The sequence below is a fragment of the Marmota flaviventris genome, chromosome 5 (genome assembly GCF_047511675.1).
Source record: "Marmota flaviventris isolate mMarFla1 chromosome 5, mMarFla1.hap1, whole genome shotgun sequence".
NCBI lineage: Eukaryota > Metazoa > Chordata > Mammalia > Rodentia > Sciuridae > Marmota > Marmota flaviventris.
In genome coordinates, this window is record NC_092502.1 from 151,708,496 (window position 1) to 151,720,012 (window position 11,517).

Here is an 11,517-nt window from a genome sequence, read left to right on the forward strand (position 1 = left end):
CAGACACAATTAGGCATATTCTTGTCAGTTTTGAATTAACAATAAGTAGGTGAAATTTGATATTTCAAATGTAAGCAATTCTTACTCTAACTCTTAAATTTTTCTCAACCTAAACAAGGCCATGCAGTGGTATTCTACCAGTTAATTTTGTTGATTTGTTTTTTGATTTGGGTTGTTTGTTTGCTTTTCTTTTAGTTTCTGGATGGACTTAAAAAGTTTGGCCAATATGAAACCAAAATAGTCTTCTTGGTGACATAGTGGGAGGAATCCTACCATTGGGTATGGGTCAATAACAAACCTAGAATTATCATCTGGCCTACGGAGTAAAGGAAAACAAAATTCCAGAGAAATCACTCAAAATTACAATGGAACCCCAACCAGTGGATTGAAAATGAAAGAGTAGCAAGAGCAAATGTTTGGATCGTCTCTCTAAGTTAAAGCAACCATTATGCAATTCAACTTTGGGGTTTATACCCAGCCCCGAGTTGGGACCCCAGGAAGCCTGTTCATGTGGTTATAGCTGACTTCCTGGAGGGAAAAGTACCCAGTGCAGCAAGAGAAAAAAGCTGATTGAGAGCAGGACTGTGGCAGGCAGATTTCAGGAAGATCCCAATGATGGCTTTCTCCTGATACTCATGTCCTTGGGCGATCACTTCAAGGACAGGTGGGATACAGTGACTCACTTCTGAGGAAGAATCCGTGGCAAAATAGTGGCCTGTTACTCTTGTTACTCTGATTTCCACACTTCTGCCCTCTTCCACTTTCCACTGGTTCTGAGGAAAGCCAGTTGCTATGCTGAGAGCATCCCCGTGGAGAAGCCCATGTGACAGAGAACTGAAAGAGGCATTCAGTGCAATGGCCAGCAAAGAAACAAACCTGCCAACAGCTGCAGGAGCCAGGGAGGACCAGGTGCTCCCCCACTGAACTTTCCAATGAGGTCGAAACTTCAGATGAAATGACAGCTTCCGCTGCTCTTTTTACTGCAGCCGTAGGAGAGACTTTAAGGCAGATTTCTGGTCCCAGAAACCGAGAGGTAATGAGTCAGAATATTTATTGTTTTAAGTGGCTAAATTCTGGGGACATTTGTTCGGCCCAATATCTGAGCCTGGTACATTTATTCATTCACTTAACACTTATATTTTGAGCACTGCTGAGATAAAAACCATCCCAAGAACAAGAAGAGTTCCCTGTCTTCTCAGGATTTCATTCTAGACAAGTCTCCAAGGGCATTCCAGATCAGGAAAACTGAGGTTTGGGCCAGATCTTGTTGGACAGACAGTGTTCAACCATAAGGAGCAGGCAATGCGGGAGTGAGGGATGGCGGCAGGTGGGAAGCAAGGCTAGACCTCTGAGGGTCTAAAAGTTAGTGGAAAAGGCCTGAGGGAGAACTACAGAGGAAGAACAAGGCCCATTCAGATATTTTTTTTCTGGCTGGTTGTCACTAGCACCAGGGACTCCATGGCCAAAGAGACCATCCTCTGCCTGGCCCTAATATTGTTCATATAACTTGTTGATCCTGTCAAAGATGGAGATGCAGGAGGGAGAATTTCTTGCATTCAGCTTATTGTGTCATCACTAAGGGCATTATTTTATTACTCCATCGTTCCCAGGCTTAAGTGAACCCTTCATCACTGCAAATCAAACACCATTTCCAGACCCAGCACCCTGGGGATTTCCAGCTCCTCATTTGTATCCTAAAATTTTAGCTAAAATATTGTGTCTCTCTCATGAAATGTGAGAAGAGATAGTTTTTGAGTCACAAGTGCAAAACCCCACTGGAAAACAGAACAGAATGATGATTGTCATGGGGTTATGAGTTACGTGATAACTCATTGTGTATCTATCTTATTAGCATCAGGCCTTTCTATGTTTTTTTTAGAGTCTGTGGGAAAATTTTATAATATTAACTCTTTTTTTTTTTTTTTTCTCTTAGTACCAGGGATTGAACCCAGGGGTGCTTAACCTTCCAGCCATATTCACAGCCTTTTTATATTTTTATTTAGAGACAGGGGTCTCAATGAGTTGCTTAGGGCCTCGCTGAGTTGCTGAGGCTGATTTTGAACTCGTGAGCCTCCTGCCTCAGCCTCTAGAGCCTCTGGGATTATCGGCCTGAGCCCCTGCACTCAGCAAGATTTACTCCTAAAATAAACTTTACTTTAGAAATGAAACATTAGAAGAGAAGACCTAGGATACTTTCCAACTTCTGATAATGTTGTTTTTAATCAAGAGTATGCCTTGAGTTATTTAAGTTAGACATTTCTACGATGAAAGTTGCTATGGGCACAGTATACTGTGTCCCCCTAAAATTTACATGTTGAAGTCCTAACTTCTAGTACCTCAGAATATGGTTGTATTTGGAAACAGGGACTTTAAAGAAGAAATAAAGGTAAAATGAGGTCGTATAGGTGGATTCTTATCCAATGTGACTGGTGTCTTATAAGAGGAGGCTATAAACACAGACATATACAGAGGGAAGATCGTGTGAAGACACAGAGAAGATTTTTGATTTTAAGTCAAGGAGGGAGGACTTCAAAGAAACCAAATTACCACCTTGATCTTGGACTTCTAGCTTGCATATTTATGACAAAATAAAGTACTGTTGTGTGGTTTAGCAACACAACCATGATATTTTGTTATACAGCTTGGATAAACTAATAGAAAAAAACTTCACAGTTTCACAAACAAAACAAAAGGAATTCATGCCATACTTTTTATCATCCTTTAATAGTTAGACATATATGACTTCTATCAACTGTTTAGTATAATTTTCTCATTTAAAAATAACTTTCTGTACCTGGACACAGATTACATGCCTGTACTGTCAACTCTCATTCTAGAGGCTGAGGCAGGATTGATAGTGTGAGGCTAGCCTCAACAACTTAAGGACCTGAGATCCTGTCTCAAAATAAAATTTAAAGGGGACTGAAGATGTTTCCCAGTGGTGAAACACACCTTAGTTCAATCCACAGCAACACACACACACAACTTTCTGTTAATAAAAATATTCATTGGAAATAAATTAGAAAACACACATGATCAACTGAAGAAAACAAAAATGGCCCAATATTCTTCATCAGCTAAAATGATAGGTTATCACCCAAGGCTTATGTTTGCAGATAGATATAGTCATGTTTCGAAAAATTCTAATTATCATGGACTTTTCTCACATATTGTCATTGTAACTTTGTTTGAGTTGTGTAACTCATATACTCTACAGTTTTGTCCCCTGTAAAAATGGGAATAATAAGAATTTCCTCTCCAGGTTTTTATTGATTATATGTAAATATTATACCTACAGCTCTTAAGTGCCTGGCACATAGAAACCAAAAAAAAAAAAAAAGTCTCTGTATATTTATATATCCTGTATTTTACCACAGTAGGGTCAATCCATGTATTGTTTTGTGATCTGTTTTGTTTTGTTTTAATGTGTGGCATAGTTGTACAAGTAGTTATTTATCACATTCTATTTTGGGGGTATAAAAGTGACCCACATACAAAAATGTCTTCTGGTCTCATAGTATTTTCACTGGAACAGTATTTTTTCAAGCTTCATGGTGTAGAATTTCATCCAATTTTAAGACTCATGCTCTCTCTTCAGCCTCCTTTTGTTTGGGACAATTTCCAAAAGCACAGTTGGGGGAACTTATTTGAGGCGTTGCCAGGCAGTAAAGGGAAAATAGAGCCGTTCCTGCTGACTCTGCATCACAGCTGCCAGGTGCCTTGGTTAACTTATGGAAAACAAAACAAAAGAAAATTGTGAAACAAAATTCTTTGGAGACCTCAAAATGGTGGTGGCAGAATTGAGGTTTGCACCGCTGGTATTTTAAGTAGTACATCCAAGGGTCATCTATACCCCAAGCCCACAAGTCTGTGCCAGAGGCAGGCTGCCATAGAGCAGGATAAGCCAATAGGAGGAGACTCCAGTCAGGTAACAAAGGGACCAGGAAGTCACCCCTCAAGACTACCACTACCACCACTACCACCAAAAAGCAAACTCCACCACCTGAAACTTTGCATATTGAGTTTTCCTAAAACACAAAAACTCATGGGAGAATTTAAACCCAAAATTCCCAGGATGAGTGATTTTCAAGTCTTTTTTTTTTTTTTTTTTGCTACCAGGGATTTAACCCAGCAGTGCTTAGCCACTGAGCCACATCCCAGCCCTTTTTTAGTTTTTAATTTTGAGACAGGGTCTTGCTAAGTTGCTTAGAGCCTTGCTAAATTGCTGAGGCTGGCATTGAACTTGAAATCCTCCTTCTCAGCATCCTGAGTCACTGGGCCAATATAGATTTTGATGGGGAAAGAGGACTAGCTTGAGAGAGCACAGCACCCGTCGGTAAGGGAGACACCAACTCCAAAGAAGCAAAGCAAAGCAAAGAAAGGGTAGGGTGGAGGATGAGATTTAAACCTGCACAGTTAAGTCCCATTTACCTCCAAGCATTCAAGGGCCAGTCAAGGGTGTGGAATGATGGGACTGTAGTCAAGTTCATTTATGGACACTTGTCTCTATTATGAAAAACACTACACCTTAAAAGAGCATCAAGGTATCTCCCAAATGTATGCAGGGTAAAGCTGCCTGCATACAGAAAAAAACCTGCCTTTATCCGGCAGCTCTTTACAGAGGAGACTTGGGTTCCATGGAAAGACATAAGGCAGCAAAGTGTAGTAGTACATAACTATAATCCCAGCAACGGAGAAGGCTGAGGCAGGAGGATCGCCAGTTGGAGGCCAGTCTCAGCAACTTGGTGAGACCCTCAACAATTTACTGAGAACTTGTTTCAAAATAAATAAATAAATAGGACTGGGGCTGTAGCTCAGTGGGAAAGCACCCTGGTACCAAAGAAAAAGAGACACAAGGCAGGGAATTGCCACCTGTCAGCAGCAGCAGTTCTTTCTTCCAGTGGCTCCGTTATCACATCAGATTAATTCAATAAATATTTGCCAGGCATCTTCTATGAAAAAGATACTGCATTAAGGTAGATTTGTCCCATGTAGGCTTCTGTAGGCAGCTGGGAGTTCTTTCATGAAGCAGCTATAGGAGGACTTTGGCACAGGGAGATATGAGGAAGCCAGCAATGAAACACCCCCATACTCAGAGGGTCAGTTGCTTTGCCCTTCTACACTGAAAGGAAAAAAAAAAAAAAAACACATGATGCCACAAGACAGCCCTATAGGACTCTCTGTCTTTCAGCTTTCTTTTTTTATTTTTTTTTCCCCACCTAGACAAAGAGGCTCTCTGATCTGGATAAACAATTTAATATGGATCTTTGAATCACCTGGGCAACAGATGAGACTGTTTATTTCATAAGAGATTTTTGTGGAACAATATATTCAAAAAGGTGGGTCTGTGGCAAAATATTGCTGCAATTGCTTATACCCATTTTAATATTTTACTTTCTGCTCATTTTTCTACAAAAACACAATTCCGTAAGCACAGAATGTTATTGGCATAAACTTTATACCCAGAATGGCCCCAGTAAAACCCCTAATGACACAATTCCTAGAGTATTACTTACAAGCACAACTAAGCAATATCACTATTTTTGCAGTGTTCCAAAAGACACAGGTTCCTTATTTCATCTGAAAAATGTGCATTGTACTGGCTGGGTAGATCATGATGCCCCCCGAAGTCACAATCTCCTTCTAAAAGAGACTATAGAAGAAAATCAATCAAGACCATTGGTCCCAACTCTGGCTGCAGGTTAGAGTCTCTGTAGGGCTCACCCCCAGAGATTCCAACTCCGAGTTTCTAATTACTCGAGGATGGGGGTCCAATTATTAAAGATTCTGAGAAGATTCTATTTTGTAACCAGAGTTGAGATCTGTTCTGGACCAGATTGTAAAATCTTGGGGTAGCCAGGTAAAGTATGAGGGTACTCTTTCCCCCAAATGCAATTAATTGGATTAACTAATTTAAGTGGCCTGTGTCAGGATCCCTAAGATCATGCCCATATTCAGAGATTTTCTAGGATTCCCAGGACTTGGCGTATAGTGGGACTCATGGCTAAGATCTATTACAGTGATTTAATGCAATTATACATAGTCAGGTCATAATGAGACCTAGCATAATGAGGTCTAGCACGTGCAAGACCCTAGGTTCGATCCTCAAGCAGAGTCTAGAGATCCATGCACAAGCTCCACACTTTTCTTCCATGAAGGGATGCACTCAGGTGTGCTACTTTCTCCAGCAATGAAAATGCAGTCGCTGGCTAAGGCTATAGGTCAGTGGCAGAGTGCTTGTCTAGCATGTGTGAGGCACTGGGTTCACAAAAGAGGTTTTTTTGTTTGTTTGTTTTTGTTTTTTTTAATGCAGTCACATGTGTACAATGCTTCTGCCCAGGAAGTCCCACCAGAGATTCAACGTTCAACATTTTTATTGGGGCCTAGTCATATCCGCTCTCTGCCTTGCATGTGCCAAAATTCCAGGCTCTGAGAAGGAAAAAGTGTTTAGCATACATCACTTTGCTTGTGCAAACAGTCTAGGCCCATAGAACCACTCTTATCACAGCCAGCCTTGCAAGCAGACCCTTCCAAAGATAGCAGCTATAGGCACACATCCCAGAACAGATGATGATCATCAGGAATTTGAGTTGGGAAATATGCAGAGCTTCAGGCAACTATTTTTGAGAGAAATGGCCACACACAAACAGAAGGAAAGATTAAGAACATGGTTGCATCACATCAATGGCAATGCTCAAAACAAATTTCCGTGGTGAAAATTCAGTAAGATAACACAGCTTTTAAAGCTCTATTAGTTCTTCTGTTTCTCAAGTACTGTTCCTTTCTGACCCTGAAATCTATCCTGGTGGTTCCTGGTTTTCCATAAATTTCCTCTATAAACCATTTTTCTCCCCTTTATATACTTCAATCAGTTAGATATAGTGAGTCTTTATCACTTTGAACTGAAAGAACTAACAAGCACCGGCATCAGGACACCAACCTAGGAAGTAGGCAGGAAAACAACCCCAACAACCTCAAAGAAGAGAAAAAGAGAGGTATGGCCTGGTCATGCAGATTTGGCTTCATGAAGTCACAATCATCACTCTCAGAACACGAAGCCTTCCATGCCAATTGGACCTTTGGCAAAATTGAGTGATAATCTGCACAAATGACTGAGATTTAGATCAATTGCATAATTTGTCCCTGTGGGTCAGATGTTTCTGTTGATTCTTCAGTGGAATAACTTTTCCCTGCCCTGTGAACCAAATTCCTCAAGAGGGAAATATGGGTTTCTGGTACCATAGATACTATCTATCAACCAGCTATTGGCTATAGCCAATAGAAATTGTGGTTGTTCTGTTCTGCCCAACCCTTGCTGTTTACTTTGCAATGCATAGTCCAGCCTAGTTCCACCATTCACTTTAATTCATTGGCTCCATACAATAACATTTAGCCTATTCAAAATGCCAGGTTAAAAATAATGACCCCAACTTCTGGTTTATACCTGGTGTGCCTACCCAAAACACTGAATCTCAGGCTGGGTTTGTGGCTCAGCGGTAGGGTGCTCTCCTAGCACATGCGAGACCCTGGGTTCCATCCTCAGTACCACATAAAAACAAATAAATAAAATAAAGGTGTTGTATCCAACTAAAAAAATTATATATATATGTATATATATACATATAACATATATATGTATACACACACACATGCACACACACACAATCTAAATTGGAACAAATGTAAAGCATTTCTTATGCAACAAAAAAGAGCTTGCTGTGGTATGCTTGACTCATACTTGGCCAAATTTAAGTGTCATAATCAATTTTGACATAATGCTTTCAATTCTTTCTTACTTCATATCTCAGAATAATTTCCTGTTAGCTAATATAATGTTTGACTTCAGATTTTTCAAATAAATATATCTAAGAGACAAATTATTTAATTGAAATGAAGAGTTTTTGTCATGAACTTCAAGGAGATTTGGTCCTTATGTCCCCACAATACAAAACAAATTATTGGGAATTGTGTAAGATGCATAGTTGTACGCAATTTGTCTGCTTATATCTTGGTCTCACTCATGTCATGTTTACATGGATAAATCTATGAACTTAAAAAAAAAATTTTTTTGAGAGGGTCTTGCTATGTTGCCCTGGCTGGTCTCAAACTCCTGGACCCTAGGGATCCTCCCAGCTCTGCTTTCTGAGTGCTGGGAGGCACATGCCACCACACCTGGTTTCAAAATCTATTTAAACAGTGAAACAATAACATAAATTTTCAGATGTGTAGAATACAAGCTGTTAGGCTGAAGGATTAATTCCTTTCTCTATCACTGCCTTATTCTTCTTCATGTTTCACCATTTTTCAGTGCTAACACTCTCCATCACCATTACATACCCTTCCCACCACAGTGGCTATTGATTTAAAGAAATGATAGAATCTTAAAATGGAAAGAGACAGTACTAATCATTAGAAATTCAAACCCCTCAATTTAAATACAAAGAACCCGAAGCTCAACAATGTTAAACATGTCTAATATGTCTCACAGCTAGCTAGAATCGGAACTCCGATCTCTTGACTACCAAGCTAGATTTTTGGGGTTTTCCTTTTGTTGTTGTTGTTGTTGTTTTTGTTTTGCTTTTTAACGAAGCTAGACTCTTCAAGTTGGTCTTTTCTTATGCAACAAAATTCAGGCTCCAACCTTTGTGTGTAACTGTAGACTGTTAAAGTTTTTATCTTTTCCACAGTCTGCTGTCATTCTCAGAAAACATTAACATTTGCAAAGCTGTGGATTTGTTATTGTGCAATAAATAAATAATACAAGATCCTCAGATTTGCTAATGTTTGCAGAATAAGGTCACATGTTTCTAAAGAACAGGAAGTTACACTCAAAATTTGGTTTTTTTTTGAGTCTCTTAAGTCAGCAAAATATGTTGTTTGCTATAGTTGTTTAAAAGATGATTTAATTTTCTCTCAATTATAGACACACATCACTTAATCGTATTCAACTTAAAGAAGATAAATATTACCTATTTCACTTCTTTAAGCACAAATTTAGACATCAGTTTATCTATCAGTAATCAATGGAGAAGAACTAAGCTAAATATTAATGGACTTTCAGGTTTGGGTTTGGTAGAACGGGGCCAACAAAATACAAACCAAGGTGTTCTCAGAGCATTTAATGTGCAAAAACACATTAATAATGTGCAAGAGGATATTTAAGATCATAAAATAAATCTTACAATGTCATGATAAATCAAGGATGAAAGAGATTAGTAGAGATAAGGCTGGTTCAATTAATATTTTCTTACTAGGCATTTGTGCTTGGAAATAATTAGAAAAGAACATTTTTGCCCTGAAGTCTATTTGGAACAGCAAGCCAGCCTGGTATCCACCCAATATTTATCTCTAATTATTTCATCTATACAATGAATATTTATTGAACACATCCTTATATGTCTAACACTTTGCTGAGCATTGCAAAGAATCCCCTCTGAAGCACATTATTTAAATTCTCAAGGCCTATTTTCTAAACAATGAAATATGAAATATAAACCAGATAACATTAGGTCCTACCTAGTTCTCATTTTTCATGAGTCTAATGTCCTCTAAGACTAAACGAGAATTCCTACCAGATTCATACAATCTATCTGAAGCAACAAATTTGTACACATAGAATACTTAAGTAGGAATATAAAATATCTAATTTTCAGAGATTTTATTTTATTTTTTATTTTTATCTCCTAACATGGAGAAAGGTTAAAGCACATTTCCTTCACCAACAGTGGCTCAGTCAGTACCCCCAGTGAGGAGAAAGCATGTCCCTTAGAGGGGAGCATCAAAGTGGCAGTCGGGAGCCACAGAGGTTTGAAATAGTCTCACGGGTGATTCAGACCAAAGCCCCTTCTCCACAGAGTGACTCTGACACCTCTTTACCCAATTGAGAATCGTTAGATGAAATGTTCAAATGAGTGTAATAGTTGAAGGAGAGAACAGTTAGCAGAAATGGTAAAAAAACAAAAACAAAAACAAAAAACTTGCTTCTTTCATTCAAAATAAGTTTAACTATCTATTATGCTCCAGTTATTGTGCTAGACCTTACAGATTAAAAACAAACCTGAGTCCCAGCCCTTAGGGGATATTACGTTAGGGTTTGGATATGGAATGTTTCCCAAATGCTCACGTGCACTATTCAAAGGTGGGGCTTTTAGGGAAGTGATTAGATACTGAGGGCTCCAAGCCTTATCAACAGATTAATCCATTAATGGTTTTATAATGGAATGAACTATTAGGAGGCAGAGGAAACTATAGGAGGTAGACAGAGTTGGAAAAGGTGGGTCACTGGGGGCTTGTCTTTAAAGGACAGATTTTTGTCCCCAGCACCCACCCCCCCCATCCCTACCTCACTTGCTTCTTGGCCACCATGAGGTAAGCAGCTCTGGTTTACCACGTGCTCTGCCGTGATGTTCTGTCTCACTATGGGGCCAAGTGACTATGAACTGAATCCTTCGAGACCATAAGCCAAAATAAACCTTTCCTCACTTTAAGTTGATTTTCTCAGGCATTTTTTCACAGGGACAGAAAGCTGATGGACACAGGGTGCTTGCAGCATTATAGTCTAGAACACCCACAGGTCATAAAAGCTGACTTGGTCTAGCTTAAACACTAAGCCTTTTCATTGAATGATATAACTAGATGCCTAAAAGTAAAGCAGGCATCACAGTTAGCTTACTGTAGCAGCTACAACCAAGTAGTTTCAAAGAACCTCTGCTTCAAGTCCCAGCTCCCCGCTTACTAACAATATAACTTGGGCAAGTTGCTCGGTTTCTCCAAGTCTTAAGTTCAACACCTGTAAATAAAATTGGAATAATAATTGTCCCTGCCTCATACTGTTGTTATAAGGATTAATTAGGACAGTGGTAATAAAGCACTTAGCCCAGTGCTTCACTTATACTAAGAGCTCAAAACAGTAATTATAATTATCATTATCATAAATGAAGAGATCAGCTATATTCAATAATAAGATTGGGGGGTATGAGGGATTAAATTCAGGGGTTCTTTACTGCTGAGCTGTATTCCCAGTCCATTTTTATTTTTTATTTTGAGACAGGGTCTCTTTAAGTTACTTAGGGCCTTGGTAAGTTGCTGAGGTTGATCTTGAATTTGCAATCCTCCTGCCTCAGCCTCCAAAATTGCTAAGATCAGGCATGCACCACTCTGTCTAGCAATATGATGACTTTTTTTTTCTTTTTTAAAATTTTACAACACATAGTCTGGGCATGGTGGTGCACACTTGCAATCCCCAAAATTGGGGAGGCTGGGACAGAAGAATCACAATTTCAAGGCCGGCCCAGGCAACTTGAAGACAGGGTCTCCAAGATTATAAAATAAAAAGGGATGTAGCTCAGAAGTAGAACACTCTGGGTTCAATCCCCGAGACAAAAAAAGACAGAAAGAAAGAAAGTAAGAAAGAAAGAAGGAAGGAAGGAAGGAAGGAAGAAAGAATGAATTTTATGATACACAGAACATACAACTGAGCTTATGAAAGAAGATTTTATAAAGTTGGTTAAAAAGTGA